General features: G+C 31.8%; 1 protein-coding gene across 4 annotated transcripts in view; it reads right to left on the reverse strand.

Moving 5' to 3' along the window:
- The window catches only part of LOC106642392 (E3 ubiquitin-protein ligase RNF13), a 241,283-nt gene that overhangs the window by 209,254 nt on the left and 9,183 nt on the right, over positions 1 to 22,846 (reverse strand). The window lies entirely within an intron of this gene.

The raw sequence follows: 22,846 nt of genomic DNA on the forward strand, positions 1-22,846 counted from the left end.
GTGGTACAACCAAGTTATGGCTTCAAGAATAATTTTACAAAGAGTAATAATTACAAATAAATACAAAATAAAAAACATTGTAAGTTACATAAGAAAAGAGGTACAAGCAAAGTAGTGATGTAACTGGTACATAGTTCGTCTCAGTTTAAACATAGTTACGGGTGGAATAGTGGGTAAATAGTTATTGGTAATCAGAATAGGTATAGTAATAAAAGGTTCAGTAATAATACTTGAGAAGAGATCAACAAATGTAGGTAAACCCAACGCATTATCAAATGAACATCAATCAAAAGATAACAATAAGCGAATACAAATGGTAGTTAAAATAAAATGAAACAAAATGAACGCAGAATTATAAATACAGATTAGAAATGTGGAGAAGGTATCATAATTAGATGTAACATCCTTAAAAATTAATATAAAATTGTAATGCGCGTTTATAATCTAGGGGATTACATATTCTCACTCACCATTTCTCTCTCATTCTGGCTCATAAGAAAGGCAAATAATGCTGTCTTGAAGTAGTTAGTTTTATTTACATTAAATACTGTGACTTTCATTTTATTTAAGAGAAAAGACAATTGAACAATGAATGAACGTTTATTGAATTTAGTTTTGAACTGCGCAATGAGAATGTTATACTAGTTAACATGAAGAACGTCACAAGCCAATAAAATTAGAAGTCAAAAAGTAGTAGAATGCAATACAAGCAGGTCGGCCAACTGTAAGTCTGTGATTGTGACTTCTGACTCTTGGTTTGTGATATCGAAATAAAATGCATTAAGTACATTAAGTGAAAAGCACCGTAATGGTGAAGAAAATTTATAACCAGTGAAACCCATGTTACGTATCATTAGCCACTTTGCTTTGACATCAGTAGCATCACCCAAACTTAAAGCAAGATACCTATTTTAGATGTGTCTAATAGGATGTGTATATCATCTCTAGCACGTCACAACTGCACCTTTAAACTCTCGGAGCTTCGTCTGATAGCCCACTTGTAGTTGTGCGTCTCACAAGCCCTCATATTTCATACGTTACCTAAGGCTTTTTATAAGATTTTAAGCTAATTTATCTGACTGAAGTGAGCCTATCAAAGATAGACATAATGGCATTCGAGAAATTAAAAGTTAAAGAATTAAGGTTAGGATCAATCCCATCAGCCACATCTAAGCAACTAGAATGCAATTCAGTATTTACAAGAGGTATCCAGAGTTTAGAGTTTAGTTCAGAAAGATTAGATTTAATAATATCACAGATCAAAATTTTTGTGTGTATACTTTAGTGTTTAGAAGTGCAAATGAGAGTTTAATAAAATAGTGTCTAGCGATAAATGTGAAGTCAGATTGAGAGTATTTTATGACAGCTGGCAAGCAATTTACAATAAATAAATGAAACCAAGTAAGCGAAAACCTACCAAAACGTGTGGCATTATGATTTGGCTCAGAAGAAAAAACAAATAATGAGTGCAATGTCAAGAAATAGCGGAAGAAACAAGCAGGGTCTGAGTCTGTAGCCATATTAGTACTAAAATCACCAGTAGGAATAATATTAAAGTAAATTAGCAGGTGAGCAGGCCTTAAGGGGAAAAAGGAGTGTGTAAGAGTGACACCTAGTCGCCTGTGTACATGAAACCGTAAAAAAGTAGTTTTTGAGAAGAAAGCATAACTTTAAGTATAAGATATTCGGGTGTGTTATCAAGTATTTGATCAGAATAAGCTAGTATTTTCACGAAAAGATTATTGCGTCCAAATACGCAGACACCAATACTACCTTCTCCCTCTCTGTTGTTACGAAAGACATTGTACCCTTGTATAAAGATACTTTCATTTACATCAAAAGTGATACTTCAGTAATCACAAGCAGATCAAGATTATACTTCAAGTAGTTGAAATCTATTATGCTGGAATATGTAATCAGACGATTAACATGCATATGTCCAACATTTGATGAATTTTTAGTACAATTTGATTGAGTATCAGGCGCCATTGATCTTTATGATTGATTGGAGTCAGGACAAGGATATATCTGCCTTAGAGTTATCAGGAGTGAGTTCCAAAGATACAGTTTTATGAATAGGTAAACTGATGACGCCAGAAGTGGGCGAAAGATGATAAATGCATTAACAGCTAGTCCGAAAATACCACTCAATTTTGTACTTACCAATCCACTAGATTGGTGAGTAACTAACAGACGCATATCAATTGATCTCACATATACTAGACCTCCACGACAAGACGGAGCTGGCTGTGACTGAGTTGAGGAAACTGAAAGTTTCTTACAAAGGAGATCAGCCACGAGTCCAAGCAATAAACTTGATAAGATTATTACATCCAACAGTTTGGAAAATGCATGCAAAGATCTAATCGTTTCAAAGTTGAGCTGTATTAGGCACGTCTAATATTACAAGTTCTGACGTTTCACGATTAATTGCACAATTCATATAGAAGAGATAGACATTTAGATGACTCGATTAAATAGGTGGTGGTGTATCAATTGCCGATACTAATAGGCTTTACAGTTCTCTGTTATTTTGTGACGAGAAAACTAAACATTTGTATGCTTGTATAAGATCACATGTACTAGTATTGTTGGAGCTTTGTACCTGCCACCACGTTTCTCTCTGCATCTGTATCTTGGATGTTTCAGTACAGCTGTTAAAAGATTGACGAGCAGACACCAGATATATATTTATTTCGATGGAAGATTTCAACTTTCCAAATACTGCGTAAAATTAATTATAAGTGCCTTTCCTGTCTTCGACCAAGTCGTTCAGTACTAACTTACTGCAAATATTGGTAAATATGCTTTGATTTAGTTATCCAGATCAAAAGAGCCTATATTGCTTTTAATAACAAATTTTGCGAAATCTCCGTAATCCGTATTACAGAAATAAATGATTTAGGAAATATTTTTGAGAGTTCTTTTAGAATTGAGTAGCACATTAATTGCGTACTTTCCTTTCTTACTCGGTCCATTGAATTTTTCTTTGTTAATTCATGTGAAACCAAAGTAATGGGCTTTTTTTGGTATTTAGCCTTATATAAATGTTGCAAAACTGTTTTATTGTTGATTGTTAGTTCCATAGCTATGTCACAAGATAAGATATGCCAGTCTACCTCAACTTTTAAAGAAATTTTATCAACTTTTTTAACGATTGGACGACGAAGGCGAGGTTCATCTCCAACATCGAAATTTTCAGAACAAAAACGAGCAAACGAATTCTGACACTAACGATCGCCTAACCACTTATTACTATAAACATTGCAAAATTTTCGATGAGCTGAATTTTTCCCTTTTCAGAAGTAAAAAAGCAAAATATGACGAAAATGACCTTCTGGAATCTCTATTTTCAAAGTGCAACAGCTTTTGCCTGAGTACACAAATGGCGCTACTTTTATATCTACAATATTTTATGAACTGTTAACTCTCAAATGCGCTACAGTACGACTTTATTGAGTAAGTATTGTTAGTAGTATGCGACTTTAATTCGATCTATTAACAAAAACCGAAATTATTTTTTCCCCAACCTAATATACTATTGTTATTACTATAATCACATTACAGTGACACCTTTTATTACTCTTATTATACGATACATATCTGATATTGTCATTCAGTGTGTGACAACTGTAAATGTAATACTTTTTATCCTAGTCTTACCCTTGTAATACAAATAGGATGTTGGGTATATGCTACAGCCTTAAGTACGGACAAAATGGGTACCAAGTATTTTCGAAACCACACTCAAGAGGGCCACTTTTTTTCACGTACACAACCTTCAGGGTAAACTTTTTTGCATACGCTTGAACATTTGCGTATTAATAGTCAATAACATCATCACAGTTAACAGTAGCACAAAAAGAATATTATCACAAGTTTTTTGTATTTATAAACAAATTTAACTATTTTTGAATACCTATGAAGTTCAGCAAAGGCCCCCAAAAAATAGTTAAAGTTACCAAAACAAGTTTTTCGCACCTAGAAAAAAAACTAAAAATCGTTTTTAGGACTCAACTTTGCATACTAAAGAAATATATGTACGTATTATATTACTATATTACCAAAAAAATTTATCTTTGAATATTTAAGTTTGAAAAATGTCAAAGTTATTTCGGAAAAACGATATTACTCAATAAATAAGTTTAAAAAAATTACTGTTAATATTATTACTATTGTTAATGTTTCTGGAAGGTCGTATATATGCTTGAGGTGGCTTGGGCATTTAGTGCCGTACCAAGCGAGGGGCCCTTTAAGGTTCTATAGGTTATGAAAATTATACTTTGTTCATAGTCGTAGTAATTGAATGTCTGAATCACATATTCAAGTTGCAGAGTTTTATTAGCCTCAAAAGTTATATAATATAGATAAAAAAAATAATGAAAATTCATTACTTCTATCTGCACATGCGCAGAAGAAGATAAATTACTTGTTTTCTAATTTTTTTAAAATCTAAGTGGTTTACATATAATTTTCAAAATTCTCAAATATTAGTTATAACAAATGGTACAATTACAATTTTTATTTGCAGAGGTTTATCATTAACTTTTAGAGTTATAATTATTTTAGTGATAAATCCCATAAGATTGCAAGTAAATTTGTTGAGTTTTCAGTAGCGATTTTCTGTAAAATAAAGTGGTTGATCCTAGCGTTTCTTTATAGCAAATTTATTAGGCACACTTTGTTTACATAATTTCAAAATGTTATACTATTTATTAACCACTTTTTTACCATTGATTTTTAACATACTTACTTGTGGTTCAATGAAAAGGCAGTTTAATGATAATCCATCTTATAGATTAACTCTTGATAAACAAGAGTGTTTTAGAAAAATTAAGCTACGTGGCACGACAACTTTTTCATGGCCATTTTATGACAGAACCTTTTTTTAGTTTTCTCAGCGGTTCGAAAAAAGTTTACAACCGATCTTAATAAAATTAGGTGTGTTTAATAAGAGTTACAATTATTACCTTGTGTCTACATCTAAGCTCTTAATAATTATAACGCAAATTATTGAATTTTCAAATATAGCCAAAAATGACAGTTTTTTTGCAATTTGCGAGAAAACGGCTAAGCCGATTGGAGCTCAACACGGTTCATTCTCTTTGTCGAAGAATCGCGCAACTTTTTTGTAAAAAATTTTTTTTGTATAATTTTGGATTTTTTTCTCAGCCCAAAAAACCTGTTTTGGGCCACTTTCACTATTCTTTTAGGGGGCTATGCTAAACTTTATAGGTAATTTAAAGTAGTACAATTTGTTATAAATACAAAAACTAGCAATGGTAATTCTTTCGTTCTACTATTAATTTACCCATCCAAAAAGCTAGTTCTATCATACTAAGAGCTGAAATTGTTGTTACTATATGAGTTGGTGCTGTAGGAAATAGTTATCATGTGTTACAGATAAGCTGAAACTGTTACCATACGCGTCGTCGTAGTGAATAAACTAACTGAACTGTCAAAAAAGCTTCTTTCAAACATCCTAAATAATGTATTACCACACTTGATTTGCATTAATAATAATTATAACTAACAATATTCGTGCTTAGCGATGCAGATATTAATTATTATATATGTATCCATATGTGTGTGCATATAATTTATAGTATAATATATAATAAAGTGTGTGTTGCAGAACTGGACTGGTGTAAATTTAAGTAAATAACAACCATATTTGGTGACCAAACAAATTTATTACTTTTTTTTTATATAATCTTTCATGAAGTTTACACAATGTTTTTATAACAATCTATTTTCATTATAGTCTGCATGTCTACATACGTTTCTAGATAGCAGGTCACTCTTTTATGTGATATATGCATGAATGCATTTGTTTTGAAAGTCATTACTTAAATATTTATCAGGATTAAGAAGATTAAGGACTTCAATCTCAAAGTATTAGATTTATCAATTATCTTCTTTAATATTTTTAATGTTCAATAAAAACGTCAATACTTATTTATACACTGGCAATGCGTAATGAATATGTAGCTTTAAAAAGTTCTGAAATCAAAATATAAAAGGGGTAAATTTTTTTTTTTTTTTTGGGCAACATACATTTTGTAAGACACTCGACGTATAATACGGTTTAGTACTCGTACTTTGAGAAAATCAAACCAAGTAATATTGACATTTGCCCTAACATTTTCGTATACTTTCAACATAGCAACGCATTAATGTATTTAATGTGAGGTTTTCAAGAAGTATTGGTCAAAAGTTAATATTACTTACTTTAATTTTGTTAAAGTACGAGTACTTAACTTTGTAGCCTTAAAAAGTACTGAAACCAAAATATAAAAGCGGTAAAGTTTTTTTTTTTTTTTTTGTGCAACATACATTTTGTATGACACTCGTAGCATAATACTGTTTAGTACTCGTACTTTGAGAAAATCAAACAAGTAATATGGACTTTACTTATAGTAATACTGATATTACTTAGTTTGATTTTGTTAAAGTACTAGTGCTAAACAGTATTGTGCTACGAGTGTCATACAAAATGTATGTTGCACAAACAAAAAAAAAAAAAAAAAAAAAACTTTACCGCTTTTATATGTTTTGGTTTCAGAACTTTTAAAGGCTACAGAGTTATTACGAAGAATACTATTCATTGCCAGTGTATAAAGGATACAGAAATTCTTCAAAAAATATAAATTCAACACATCAAACTTACCTAACCTTTTTGTTGTTTTGACAAGTATTTTTCTGGGGATATCATAACTTTTCAGCAAAATACCATTTTTTAAATGTTTATTTCAAACAACTTAACTACATTAGATATAATGTATAAGCTAATACTAGAAGGTACTGGGTAGAAACTAAGTATGTACAACATAGCTACGGTGATCTACAATGGTCCTACTAAATTTCTACTCAAAGTTACTCATACTAAGATGTTTTTAATATATGAATGTGCGCAGAGGTTAATTTGTACAAATAGTTCATAAATTAACCGAGCAGGATAAATTTTCTTGAAAAATAGTCTTAGGATTTTTATCTATAAATTTTTATGTTTTTCTATCTTTTATTTAACTACTTTATTGTATAATTCTCAGCAATTTTTTCTTTAAGCTGATTACATAAATCAAATTACTCTTTCCAACAAAATTTTTAGATGAAATACTGAGTAGTTATACGCATCAAAAATCCTAAATGTGTCATTTATTTAACTAGCTTTCATTCTTATATCTTTCTTAAGTATGGTCGAATCCAAACATTCCAAATTATAGTTTCTCAATAACTAAGTAATCCACACAAAAAATTATTATTATGACAATACGTACGAAAATCGTAAAGTTATGTACAACAAGTTACTTAAAAATTTATTTTGATTACATGATGTGTCCTGTCTTATCGGTCAAATTATATTGATACTATTACAGCTGTGTTACGCAATTTCTCGTAAGCAGCTGTTTAATTGAATAATACGTAAATCAGTGAATTTCTTGATTGCGTCTTTGACTCATAACACACGGTTAAGAAGAATGATAAATAAAGTTCTGTTTTAATCGTGTCATTTCGTTTTCCTCCTAAAACTCTAAATTATATCGCGAATTGTGGACTTGATTAATTATAATAAATGGTACAGTTAAGTGGCAGTACTTCTTTTTTCAATAATAGTTTTTTTTTTTTTTTTTTTATTCGGTTAATTAAACTGACACTTAAAGGATATAACTGCTGAGGTAGAAAATGTTAATTTTCTTTGGATTATCCGTTACTTTTTATCTTTAATTTATATTTATCAGAAGATTTATTTACAGATAATGCGTGTTTACTAACTACGAAGACCGTAGGAATAGTACGAGTAATAACTTAACACTATAACTAAAAATAGTAGTTTTCGTCGAATAAGTGCCGTCGTCTCCGGGGCTATTTTGCGGCCCGAGGGACCTGCGAAGCAAGATAAGACTACTTTTTGTAAAAATTGAGCCAGGAAAAACTTGGGAAATGAGTTTGAGCATTTTGAGGTACACAGGTCTCGTTTTCGTTGTTTTAAAGAATTTCTAGCCTACATTTGTCGGTGAAGCTATGAAATAGGAATAAAGAGACGAAATTAAACTAAAATACATTAGGCATACCGACAAAAATACTTATTTTTCGGTATTTGAAAATTCACCTGCTTTCTCAAACTTACCTCATCGCGCTCCCACGCGACCTAATATAATTAAAAATTTTTTGACGCGATATGTCACCCAGGTGTTACCAAATTGTCATGCGAATTCATTCCATTTGCAAAACTTGTATAGTATGACATGACAAAAGCAATTTTTTTTATACATCATTGTGCATGATTACATTTGACCGGCGCTTATTTACTATGTTTTTTACGTACATAGTCCATACGTTTGACAGCAACATTCTGCTACATATGGGTTATTCTACGAAAACTAGCATATTTCAAGAGCCAGAATTGACAAATCCGTTTTGAAATATTGAAAATTTTTTTCGTATTGTCCATAATACATAAGTTAAATTTTTTTGGGCTCTGCTGGATCTGCACGAAAAAAATTTTTACGACGACTTTCTTATTTTATTTTTAAAAAAACACTAACATTACGAGTTCCTATAAAATCCTGTCCTTGTGCATATATCATATACACAACAGCTGTATTGTAACCCACCGCCATCTGTGTCGACGATTGAACGCTTTGCAAAAATATACTGGAGTCTTTAGCGTCACGGGCTCTTTGAAAAAATAATGTTGCAGGCTCTAATAAATTCATTGAAAAATCAAGAGAATATGACGCACCAAATAAAAATCGAACTTTGACATTGCAGTTATATCATACATAAAACAGTTATAATTTAACCTGCCATCTTCCAAGCCGATAACCGAACGCTTCGAAAAGATACATGACATTCTTCAGCATTATGGGCTTGGGGCTTGGGTACTACTTAAGCGTTAAAAAATCATTATTTTTTTAATACATAACATAAATATACTATTTTTATAATATTTATGATAAACATCATAATAGTAGTAACCTCATTTGTATGGTTTCTTTCAACTGAAATAGTAACGAAAAACAATAATATTTATGCAAAAGCTTATGAGAAACAAGTTAATGACAGTCATTAGTGATATAAATTAAGTTCTCGAAAAAAGAATTGCCATGTGTTTCTAAAGGATGCTCTTCTCTTCTATTCATATACATTGTAGTTTCTATATTTCTTTCTCACTAGCACTCTTTCTTATGGGTTAGGAATAACACGCATTGAGAAAAATCAAAATCATCGGAATCCTTTCTTAACCGCTCCCTGCATATTATCACTGAAGGCGATCAGTTCTCCGCTCATACAATTTTTAATCACAATCACTGAGGGTCTTTCCATAACTCTTATTTAGTCCTCTTTTGAAAAGAATAGAGAGGACTGAGAAAACTGATCGCTGATGTGAGAAGGAACAATGCTAATAAGTGTTACTCTAGATTAATAACACCTCTATTCACACATACAATTTAAAATAAGCCCCACCTACTTTTTACGAGGCACACACTAAAAATGCTCCTATAGTGCATATAGTACAGCGCAATAGTCCAAATGGTTTTATTCCTACGGAATGTAGTACTATGAATTCCTAGCTATGTAGAGGTTCCCCTCATTTTTTCTACAAAAAACGAAGGAAACATGATAAACCAAAATTTTTTTCTATTGAAAAATAATTTAATAAATTGAGAATTCATTTTCTGAAATGTTGGTTCTACACTTGAGTCCGACACTTTTCATGTACAGGATTATTTTTATTTATTTCCGTAAGCCACAAGAAAATATTTCAAACTGTCATAGAATAACCCACTATCATTTATAACAAGTCTATTTAAATGTAGGCTGTACCATTGAAATATCAGATGTCTTTAGCAAAATCTGACAATTAAAAAAAAGGGGTCTGGTGCAACAAGAACTATACATTATTCACAAATGTGATAGTTTTGGATGTACACTATTAATATTAAAAGTTTGTAGCCAGAAAACATAAAGCAATAGAAGTTTATAGTCAAACAATATGACGAGATCTCCTTAAATACTAATACATTTTATACTTTTAAAAGTTTTTTTGAATAAAAAAAAATGAATGGTGTTCGTATTCGTACAAGTCGTCGATAATCTTTTGAAGTTTTTAATCAGAAAATTGAAAATATGAGCTGCATGATTTTTTTTAAATATATTTATTATATAGGTGTGTACGGACACTCTGATATAGTTGAAAAAGTTGTTTGATTAGAAAACATATAAATTTGTTGATTGCTTTACAATACTGCAACCCAGAGAATTTCAATTTAATATGATTAAAAAAAATTTCTAAAATTAAGAGCTTCTTACGTACGCACGCGCTCGCGTATGGCTCTGTGTGTGTGTGTAATAAAATTCCTATACCCTGTATTAATGAAACGCATGAACCTTTTTAATTTTAATGTGGAGCACATTTCTGATTTTGTATTTTGCATTTTAAACCGTTATAACTTGATTAGTAGTAATTGTTTTCTATGAAACAGCAAAACAGGAAGCTGATTCGTGTTTACTGTTGCACTTTTTATGTTTAAAAAGTTTTAATTTACAAATATCTTCTGTTTTTAAAAATCAACTTATGTAAAAGAATGGTTTCGACGATCTAGGAACAAAAGCTTCAACGAAATGAATCAGATAAATTTAGAAAACAAACGCCTTTGCTCTGACTGCTTTAAACCATCTGATTTTTGTATCTAAATGGAGTTGGTAAAAAGATTTTACAAAATAATTCCGTACCGATTGGCACCAATGATATAGTTAAAAGAGTAGTTACCAATGTTGGTGCACTTGAATTTCAACATAATACAATAAGAAATAATGATTTGGGTGTTACTCTTTCATAATATGATGTTGATGTTAATTTTGGAGGTGTTGGTAGCTGTAGTAAGGCGCTTGCTAATTTCAGAAGTGGGGATATTGCTAATAGCAATACACCTGTACGGAAAGACATATATGACAACGAAAAGAAATGTCAACAAAGTTTTACATAAAAAAGAAAATCTCGTTCTAATGTTCGAGTAAGTATTTAATACTTACAGAAACTAAAAAATAAATCATTAACAAAATTACAGAAAATGCGATTAAAAATAAAAGGTTTCCAAGTTTAATTAAACAAATTAACGTCAAAGCCAACGAAACTGTTAACTAAAGACGAAATCATAATGCAGGCGTCTAAGTACTTGAACGTAACCTCTTTGACTTTGTTAAAAATGCAGTTGTATCATAGTCATCAGGTTCGCAAATGGAACGAGGACGAGTTTGCCCTGAGATTGTATTTCAAGTCACGAAAAGCTTAAACTATCTTCGCTAAGAAAAAGAGATCGCATTGTTGCCTTGTACATCGTTGATAAAAGAATAGGCGAATGAACTGAGTTTGAGTTCAAATATAGATAGCGATGTATTTAGATTATTAAAAACAAAAGTCGAGACAATATCAGAACTTAAACGGGAGTGTTTTTTTGTGTGGGATGAGGTAGCTATCATCACCCCAATCAGATTACCAGTTTCCGGATTGATCTTTGTCGTAGACTACTTGATTCCAATAAACTGAACTGGAATCTTGCTCAGGGCTTTACTGCTCATCTTTAATCAATATTTAATTGATTCTTTATTAGTTTGATAATTAATTATTTTTTTATCTAGGGTGATAAAGGGGTTGATTTTGGCTAGTGCCAATTATTTCAAGGGGCCTCTGTCTTTTAATGTAGATATTTGCATAAAAGATTGTAAATAAATATATTTTGTTATAGCTTTATGTTTGCTAGGGAGTATAAACTGCTTTGGCTTATTGCTTGTCGTTTTTGCTTATCGTTTTGTTTACATTTTTAATGGTTATCAGGTATTGGCTTATTCTTAGATTTTGTTACTAATTTCATACAACTACGCATACAACATGTGTATGCGCTACTTAAGCTGTATTAAATTATATTTACGTATTTTATCAGCCACAATTTTTATTAATGATTGTCTACGATTAATTATTATTATTGTTTTTATTGCTGTTATTTTGATATATTTTTTCCTTTGTAAAAACCAATTGTATAGCAATATTTTATATTTAAAGCTGTAAACTAAATTGAGAACCAGACGTGGTAACACCACATGGTTTAAATAAAGCATCTATCTATCTGTATATCTATTAAACCGTATTTTGAGTATAATCAAAAAGAAGATTATACAAAAGGTTTCGCTGACTTATTACGAAATTATGGGCGTAGCGATAAAATAGCTAATATTATGGTAGTTGCTATGGTATCGGGCTTATCGTATTCTTGGAAGCAAACAGTTTATTTTTCGTCTTCTGCAGGCCCAGTATCTGGGGAATTTTGAAAGCAAATCATCTCGGATTTAATTAATGTAGTTAAAAAAACGAGTTTAAAAATTCAAGCGATGGTTTGTGATCAGGAATCTTCGAGTCAAAAAATAATTGGTCTTTGAAGTATTACAGATAGAAAGCCATATAAAGACTACCATGGTAAAAAAATTATTTTTAGAACGGAGTTCTTTATCGCAGGTTACGATGGGATATATACTTCCCGTGTATTTCCTGTGTATAAGGACAGTCGGAAACGGGGACTTGTCAGTTATAAAGTGTAAGAAAAAAGCGTGTACTTTTAGGAAGGGGGGGGGTACAGAGAATGGGTCTTATTGAGTGCTTCAATATACTCAATACGGTTCGAGTTTGACCGTCTCGGAACTCGCGGGAAATTCGAAAATAATGAGATCTGCACCGGTTGTTTATCGGAAGGCCGTGACTTTGTCGACAGAGTTCGATGATAAAGCAGAATTTCGGTGGATAATGTCAGAAATGCCAAGATATATATGGAGATAATAAGATTCCATAAAAAAAGTTTATGAAAATAGTTTTTCTGTGTTATGCGAAATCATGTCGAAATAGATGGAGTAACCGAAATTTATCGTCATCGAGGAAAAACATTATGATATGTAGGTATCATTTAATTTAAAAAATAACAATGAAAAGGTAAAACGACCAATTTATAAACAAATGTTTTGTAAAATAAATGAGATCTTTATTATTTCTGTAAACAATCGAGTTTACTTAATGCCTACCAAAGCTTTACATTTTTTTTCTTCAAACACAAGGTATCTTTTTTTTCTATATTTTACATACATCATAATATGCAATTACACCTTATCAATAAATAACTTACAATTACATCGGTTTCTAAACAGAAATGACTATGCAGTAGGCAATGCAAAAGTAACAAAGATATTTACGAGCATAAGATATTGTTACAAAAGAGTTTATTAGAAAAATATTAACTGTATGAAAGAATAATTGTTGATTATTTGAGGAGTTTGCAGCTGTAAAAAGTACTTTTTTTTCTTTTTTTTTTTGTCTTATCATTGTTATTGTTATTTTTCATCAAACTCAAAATTTCTGGCTAAACAATAAAAAAGTAATGAAAAAGAAGGGCTACTTTTTTTGAACATAATATAAACTTATTTATGTTTCATGCATAGAAGTCTATGAAAGGACTTTTTCAATCACTTTATCAAATAAACACATTTATTTTTTGGTTACAATTGAGACCAATAAAAAAAAAAGCTTTGAAATTACAAGTTCTATGAATCACAAGCGGTAATAGAACTAAACGTGCACTTAAAAAAAAAAAAAAAAAACACTTACATTTTTTCGATCAAAAATTCTCGAAAACCTAATTATTAATAATCGACGTACGTTAAAAATATACATACGGAGATGAGCCCGTATAAAATTTTGAAACTCAAAGTTTAATGCGCCTTAAATGGCAGATTACATAACTAAGTTGCTTAACATACTAAATTGTGTACCTTCATGTTGGCACACAAGTTCACTAGTCTTTTTCATGCTTGTGTAGCTTCTCAAACAAATTAACTACATGTTTGGTGTTTTCCCAATGACTTCGATTATGCCTAGTTGAGCATTAATCAGTTTCATTTTCTTCTCATTCATCTCTTTTTTCGATGACACGAGTTGCTGAATGGTTGTTGTCAGATTGTTAATAGCCTTTGTATTTGAAGTTGTGCACTGGTGTAGACTATGCTCTTTGGTTAGTGAAGTGTTCGGTGAAGGACTCTCGTTTCGAACAGGGCTAGGAACTGAATTACCTAATGAAATGCGCAACAAGATTTGTATATTAATAGAGAAATTAATTTTTTTAAGGGGAGAATAAAATGACTTACCATATTTAGAGCGCCACATAGTATTGTATTTTTGCATTTTGAGTTTAAAGTTATGCTCCGGTGAAATTTCAATGCGTGCTAGATTTTGTTGAGTAGACATGCCTGTAAAGTTAAACGATCGTTTACAAAAAATTTTGTAAAGCATTATATTTCTTCGAGTTATAAAACAATAAGCTATACCCGGATTGCTTTCCTCATTTTTTATATGCTCTTTTTTGATATTTAGATATGGGATGGTAGCAACCTCATTATTTTTACGTCGCTGTACAATGACAGTACTCGGAACGTTTCTGCTTCGGAGACCAATCAAACCTGCAGTATTATTAAGCATTGTATGATAATAATAAAGCTACAAGTAAGTAAGAACCTACTTTGTATAATATATGGGGCTCCTGACATACTTTATGGTGATTTCAATGTAATTAAATTGTGTTTGCCAGACATCTTTGAGTTGTCTGAATTTTTATTGTCAGAACTTAGCAACTGAACATTATTATTCTCTGAACCTACAATTCGAAAATTGTAAAATAAATCTTATAAATTATTATACTTGATAGAATTCAAATAAATATTTGAATAAACCTTGTATGATGCAGGGTGCTCGTTTCATGATATGATTTTCTAGGGATCGCCTTTCCGGAGACATTTGTATTCATGTGCTTTGAACCACTTTCAGGTAGGAACATCCAGTTTCTAGCAAACCAGCCTTATTCTTTACTGGACCTTGACAATACACAATCATATAAGATTTCTGAAGAAGGTTCTGTATGAATATTCATACAACCAATGACACTTACATTGAGTACTTTTGGTTCCGGCTTCTGAAACTAACTCCAGACCGTTTCTATGAGATGTACCAACGATTTTCATGTACAATTCGTAAAACTTGTCACTATTTGTAGTATCGATGAGTTCCGAATCTTCTGCGTGATTTCCAGTTTTATTGATAAATTTCACATAATGTGCTTGCATGTCCTTGTACTTCATTTTCAAGTATGACCATCTCTAAATTAAGTAGATTAGTATAAAAACAGTAAAAGATATTTATCATTAAATGTTTGTACTAGAAGAAAATCTTACATCTTTGCACTGTTTAGAGGATTTGGTTTTACCATACAGTGACACTTCGAAGGCCACTTCTTCCCATCCAGCCTTTTTCTGATTTTTTCCGTCAAATGAACTGAATTTGCCTGTTGCTAGGTCTCGATGCTCATCTAAATAATCTAAAAGTATATATGTTTGATCGTCGGGCCAACGAGATGTTGTGGGATCAAGTCTAAAAATAAAAAAACAATCTTATTAACATTGAATGCACGTTTAGACGGTGTAAATACATTTAAACCCTATAGAACTGTTTCGTACGCCGGTGTTTTTACGTAAATGCGATACTATACACATTATGTATGATGATTCGAATTTTAATATCGATTTCAATAGTATGTTAGGTTATAATCGTGAACAAAGCTATACGAAAATTTATGTTAATGCGAATGGCCAAGAAATCCCTTAACAAATTATCTGTAATACTATTTATCGGTGTTAACTCATGAAATTACTTACCCTTCATCAACGTGTTTTATCATCGTGGAGTCACTAGGTGAGGTATTTTCCATGGTTTTTTGTTTGTTACTCTATTTGTTGCAGGTTACACGTGAAATTCGATGTACATCACGCGCGCAGAGCAGAGAGTTCACAATAGCTATGTTCTCGTTTTCGCGAAAGGCTTCGTTTACCATTAGTGCAAGGGAGACGGTGACTTCATCTTGTCTTCTTCACATGATAAATGATTACGTGACTTTAATGAGGAAGTATCAAAAAATTGATCAACAGAGGGCAGCATGGCGCTCGGCTTGCATGACGTACCTATAGCCTATACCTATATACATGTACGACTGTACAGTGTAGCTGTACATACATGTATATAGGTATAGACTATAAGTACGTCATGCAAGCCGAGCGCCATGGTGCCCTCTGGTGATCAATTTTTTGATACTTCCTAATTAACTTAACTAACCGAGCCTCTCGTAAACACAGCCAACACAAGTATAAAGCATAACGTGCAAAAACAATTTGTAAACCACCTACAATACACGTAGTATACCCACTACTCAGTGCTTTGTTCACGATTTTTCTGTCTCACTCACTCTTTTAGTTGATGTAAAAAATAACTATTAATTTTTATTTTATACTAAGAAAAAACAACAGTAGAAACATATACATAATAGAAAATTTTCTGTTTACACGCTGGTATTTCAATTTTCATCTGGCCTGTACCCGTTTACAATTTATTTACAAAGTAAATTTTCAAAATCGTTTTGCGATTTTGTAAAAAAGTATTAAATTTTTTTTACTAATTTTATCATAATCTACAACTTCAGTAACATATAATATCAAAAAGTTACTCTAGGGCACAGTAATACTGAGGTTCAGAGTATTTTCTATCGGCTTATATATATGTATATGTACACCACCCGGGCGGCCGGAAAGGCTACCGTTATTAGGTATGTTCATTTATCCACCTCGGAACGCTTGGAGCGCTTTGAGGTTTCCGAGCGATCTATAATTGAACATGCGTTCCTTTTTGGAGCGCTCGGGAACGAACGTACTGATATTTCTCTCGCACTAGTACATTCACAATAGCAGTGGTCTGTGTTTGCGTTTGCGGTAACCAAAAGTGCTTGCAACATTTACGGATAACACTCAACATTTCAATCGATATATGCGAATTAACTCTCTATTTATACGTTTGACGAAAAGACGAGGCGCACGTGGTGTTTGAAAACAAGACTTGATGGTGCACGTTGTCACGAAATCTAGTTTCTAGGCACCATATACTTTTTCTTCTTTCATTTTGCAACGCTGCTCACAGTTTCGTAGTTGACAGATTCAACAAAGTTGTTTCCGAGGTACGTATAATTTCAATTTTACCAAAATCTTCATAAATGCAAAACGTTATACACGCATACAGCAGCCCACTAAACTTGTCTAATGCGTGATTTTCAATTTGTTTTTTTTTTCAATCACATTTTTACGTGGATTTGGTGTAAATAGATCCAGGGCTAATTTTAATTTATGGAACATAGCGCAATAAAATAAAAATTTATTAAACATGGATTTTTTATGCATTAAATTGTCAAATTTGTCCCACATTAGTTACAGTTACACGAGAATATGATGGAGAGAATGGAGGATGTTGACATTGGAAATGTTGACGTTGATAACAACGAGGAAGTAGAGGATCGACTAGCACCAAGGTTTAATGCAATAAAAAAACAATATCTGAGGGATACAAGTAACCCATTTGCAATCGGCGACAACTTATTTCAAAAGTTATATAGAATGCCTCCACGTGTCGCCATTACTCTTATAACACTACTGGAACCCCATCTCCAAGAAACAGATAGAAGTGTTCCCATTTTTCAACAAGTTCTTAGTGTTGTTCGGTTCATAGCTGCGGGTTCTTATCAGCAGGCAGTATCAGAAGAGAATTTGCATCCCATGTCTCAAGCTACTTTCAGCAAATATTTGCATAATGTAGTACCAGCAATAAATGCCCTAGCTGATCAATACATCATGTTTCCTCGAAATCACGCTGAACGAGTTTTAATTCAAGACAGATTTTTTGAAAAATTTTTCACGTTTAGTTAATAATCTTTTTTGTTTTAAAAATTTTTCGTATAGTTTTCAGGAAAGGCTAGGATTTCCTGGTGTCATTGGTGCACTTGATTGTACTTTGAAAAGAATTATGAGACCTCACAGGAACGAAGAAGCATATATAGATCACCGACGTAATCATTCTTTGAATGTTCAAGTTGTAAGACTTATTCATTATTCGTTTGACATTTAGTTATTCTGCTCGACGCTATGATATTTTGTATGGGTTGCTGTTTTAGGTGTGTGATACAAATTACAACATAATGAATCTTAGAGTCACCAGTGGATCTACACACGATGCTTTTGTTAGGAAATACTCCACTATGCGTGCTCATATGGACAACCTCAGAAGTAATAGAGACATAGTAAAACATAGGTGTGTAAAATGAAAAATACATGCTTGTTTTTGATCATAAAACTCTTGCATCCAATATAATCTTGAGACAAATATTTAAAATATTGTTGATAACTAGTTATAATAAATAATTCTGTTCCATTAAAAGGTGATGATGGGTACACGCCTTTAAGCGTCCTACTCACTGCTGTACAGGGTGCCAACCGAGGAACTCCGGAGTTTGAATTTTCGCAGAGCCTTCGGGCGACACGATGTGTTGTTGAGCAAACAATAGGGGTTTGGAAGCAGATCTTCAGGTGTGTCAACAAAGAACGAGTTCTGCACTATCAACCTCGATTCGCAGCCAATATTATCAAAGCTGCCGGTGTTTTTTATAATTTTCTACGACACGAAGGGTAATATCTAAATGAATTTAAAAAAATAACTAAAAAGAAATTCACAACATATTTAAAAAGAAAAATTTTTAATTTTTAAGTGGCTGCGTGAAAGACGTTGAACTATAGAAAGATATTTCATGTAAGTAATATTTGACACGCTAGAGTTGTCATTGGGAAAACACCAAACATGTAGTTAATTTGTTTGAGAAGCTACACAAGCACGAAAAAGACTAGTGAACTTGTGTGCCAACATGAAGGTATACAATTTAGTATGTTAAGCAACTTAGTTATGTAATCTGCCATTTAAGGCGCATTAAACTTTGAGTTTCAAAATTTTATACGGGCTCATCTCCGTATGTATATTTTTAACGTACGTCGATTATTAATAATTAGGTTTTCGAGAATTTTTGATCGAAAAAATGTAAGTGTTTTTTTTTTTTTTTTTTAAGTGCACGTTTAGTTCTATTACCGCTTGTGATTCATAGAACTTGTAATTTCAAAGCTTTTTTTTTTATTGGTCTCAATTGTAACCAAAAAATAAATGTGTTTATTTGATAAAGTGATTGAAAAAGTCCTTTCATAGACTTCTATGCATGAAACATAAATAAGTTTATATTATGTTCAAAAAAAGTAGCCCTTCTTTTTCATTACTTTTTTATTGTTTAGCCAGAAATTTTGAGTTTGATGAAAAATAACAATAACAATGATAAGACAAAAAAAAAAAAAAAAAAAAAGTACTTTTTACAGCTGCAAACTCCTCAAATAATCAACAATTATTCTTTCATACAGTTAATATTTTTCTAATAAACTCTTTTGTAACAATATCTTATGCTCGTAAATATCTTTGCTACTTTTGCATTGCCTACTGCATAGTCATTTCTGTTTAGAAACCGATGTAATTGTAAGTTATTTATTGATAAGGTGTAATTGCATATTATGATGTATGTAAAATATAGAAAAAAAAGATACCTTGTGTTTGAAGAAAAAAAATGTAAAGCTTTGGTAGGCATTAAGTAAACTCGATTGTTTACAGAAATAATAAAGATCTCATTTATTTTACAAAACATTTGTTTATAAATTGGTCGTTTTACCTTTTCATTGTTATTTTTTAAATTAAATGATACCTACATATCATAATGTTTTTCCTCGATGACGATAAATTTCGGTTACTCCATCTATTTCGACATGATTTCGCATAACACAGAAAAACTATTTTCATAAACTTTTTTTATGGAATCTTATTATCTCCATATATATCTTGGCATTTCTGACATTATCCACCGAAATTCTGCTTTATCATCGAACTCTGTCGACAAAGTCACGGCCTCCCGATAAACAACCGGTGCAGATCTCATTATTTTTGAATTTCCCGCGAGTTCCGAGACGGTCAAACTCGAACCGTATTGAGTATATCGAAGCACTCAATAAGACCCCAGCAGTAGCCACACATAGAGAGAGAGGGAGAGAGAGCCAGCCAGCCAGCGCAGGGACCCATCAGCCAGAAAGCGTAAGGAAAAATCGTGCACTTGTAGGGAGGGGAAAGACCAAACAGTAGTGGCAACACAGAGAAAGAGAGAGGGAGAGACAATCAGCACAGAGACCCATCAGCCAGAAAGCGTGAGGAAAAAGCGTGCACTTCCATTTTCGCTGGTTACAAAAAAAAAAAAGGACAAATTGAAGAAAATTTTATTACAAATCGGATGCAAAAAGAATTTTTACAAACGGATGTTATTTAAATAATTGGGAGCACTTTTTTGGCCGACATGTATACACACGACCCTCACACCCATCTAAACTCAGGCACCACAATCACATAACCAATAGGAAGTTGGTGGCAAATTTGGATATTAAAATAAATAAAATAAATAGAGAGATAATAAAAAAAGAAAGAGCAAGCGTGTACGCGCATGCCAAGTATAGTATTATGTATATTTCTATTGCCGTGCCACAGTGTGTTACTGTGTACAGTGTCCACGTATACAATGTATTTGCAAAATTATTACAAATATGTATATCTTTCTCGTTTTTTGCCCAACAATAACCTTAAAAATTATTTTTAAAATTTTCAGAGCCTTCCATACATGACAAATGTACAGGGAAGATATAAATATACCACCGCAACCCGCAAAGAAAGTACATATAGAACTCACATGTATTTACGAACCTTAAATTACGGACCAAAACATTGCCATGAATAGTATGCTATGAAGTGTGTCGCTGGTTATCTTGTTTATAGAATTGTAAATAAATTTTATGCGAAGTTTGATTGAACGCGTTTGCCAGAGATAAACGTTTTTGTGATTAAAGCGATCTTTTAATTTTTTCAAAGTATACTCTACACAAGATATATGCGAATGAGCTTCAAAACTTAATTGTACCATCTGAATTTTTTTCGTTAATTTAACTTGCTCATGAAATTTTTGATACATAATTCCAAAATCCCATAACAAGAAAGCTTATTGCTGTAAATTTTAAGAGCTGCATTGAAAAGGTTATAAAGCAAAGGCTCAGTTGTATTTAATCTGAAGAAAAATTTAAAGAGCATTGGGATTACATTATCGAACTCTTTGTGAGAAAAAAAATAAGCGTCAACTTTATAAGCACATAAGACTTGCACCAAATTGTAAAAACTTCAGCATTAACTTTGTACTTCTTTCAAGTAATATGGGAATCTAAGAAATGAATTCTGGGTTGCTAAAAATCGTTTGATTATTTGTAAAAGAAAGGCGGCTAAAAATTAAGAACAATGATTATCACAAATAATAAAATCCCGATTGAAAAATGCAATAATATTCATCTTAGTTAAAGTTACGGTGACTTATTTTTTTTCTTCGATAAAATTAAATAAAATGATGTTTGTCCATCATTAATTGACGTGAGTAAATAATTTTGCCAAACAATTTGTAATGGTAAAAGTTCATATCGGTTAAAAAAAATTTATTTTAATTCGTATTAAATAATGCATATCCTGAACAATTATTTTTAGTTGTAATTCTTATTAGTTTTGATTAAGGTACACTTTTACACACAGATCGTAAGGTACACTTTCTGCCCTCCTCAATAGTCCGGGTCGTAATCTGGAATTCGTGGGAGAAATTATTTGGATAGGATTTTTTTGCATGATCTTACGCAAAATGATCACCTAAAAACGAATTTGCATGTTGCCAGGCTTCAAAGTTGTAGGAAAAATGTTTAAACAAAATTTTTTAAACAAATTAAAAATATTGTTTATTTTGCTCTGGTAAAATTTTTTTTAGCTTTTTTGGACAATTCTAAACAAAAAAAATGTCTTGCAAATTTTCTCTAAAATCAATACTTTTCGAGATATTAATTGTACAAAGTTTAAAAAACCGTGAAAATCGCCACTTTCAAGTATGAAAAACAACAATAAAAATTAAAAATTTTGATGTTGCTAAAGTTCTCAAATATTCTTCAAACATTCTTTGACAAAATCCTAAGGCGTTTCCGGATGTTATTTTATTGCAAACCCTTCATTTTTAATTTACAATCAAGCGTGTGCATCGTTACGGTCGGCCGCTGCTGGCCGCGGCTCTCATGCTCTGTCTCTTTCCCACTCACGAGGAGTACACGGAATTTACTGGCGCTCATATTCGATTTTAATGGTAAGTATATTATTCTTCTACAGTAATTGTGGGAATAAAAATAATTATACCATCTTTCATCTTGATGAAAAATGAGGTTAACCCAACTGTTGCTGTATAAACATACATGTATTTAAATAAAAAAAATTATTTTAAGTTAAGCCAGCACACGCTTAATTGTAAATAAAAAATGAAGGGTTTGCAATAAAATAACATCCGGAAACGCCTTAGGATTTTGTCAAAGAATGTTTGAAGAATATTTGAGAACTTTAGCAACATCAAAATTTTTAATTTTTATTGTTGTTTTTCATACTTGAAAGTGGCGATTTTCACGGTTTTTTAAACTTTGTACAATTAATATCTCGAAAAGTATTGATTTTAGAGAAAATTTGCAAGACATTTTTTTTGTTTAGAATTGTCCAAAAAAGCTAAAAAAAATTTTACCAGAGCAAAATAAACAATATTTTTAATTTGTTTAAAAAATTTTGTTTAAACATTTTTCCTACAACTTTGAAGCCTGGCAACATGCAAATTCGTTTTTAGGTGATCATTTTGCGTAAGATCATGCAAAAAAATCCTATCCAAATAATTTCTCCCACGAATTCCAGATTACGACCCGGACTATTGAGGGCAGAAAGTGTACCTTACGATCTGAGTCACAGCTAGCC

The sequence above is a fragment of the Copidosoma floridanum genome, unplaced genomic scaffold (genome assembly GCF_036245765.1).
Source record: "Copidosoma floridanum isolate Cflo_tuat_1 unplaced genomic scaffold, Cflo_Japanese_pri ptg000033l, whole genome shotgun sequence".
Lineage (NCBI taxonomy): Eukaryota > Metazoa > Arthropoda > Insecta > Hymenoptera > Encyrtidae > Copidosoma > Copidosoma floridanum.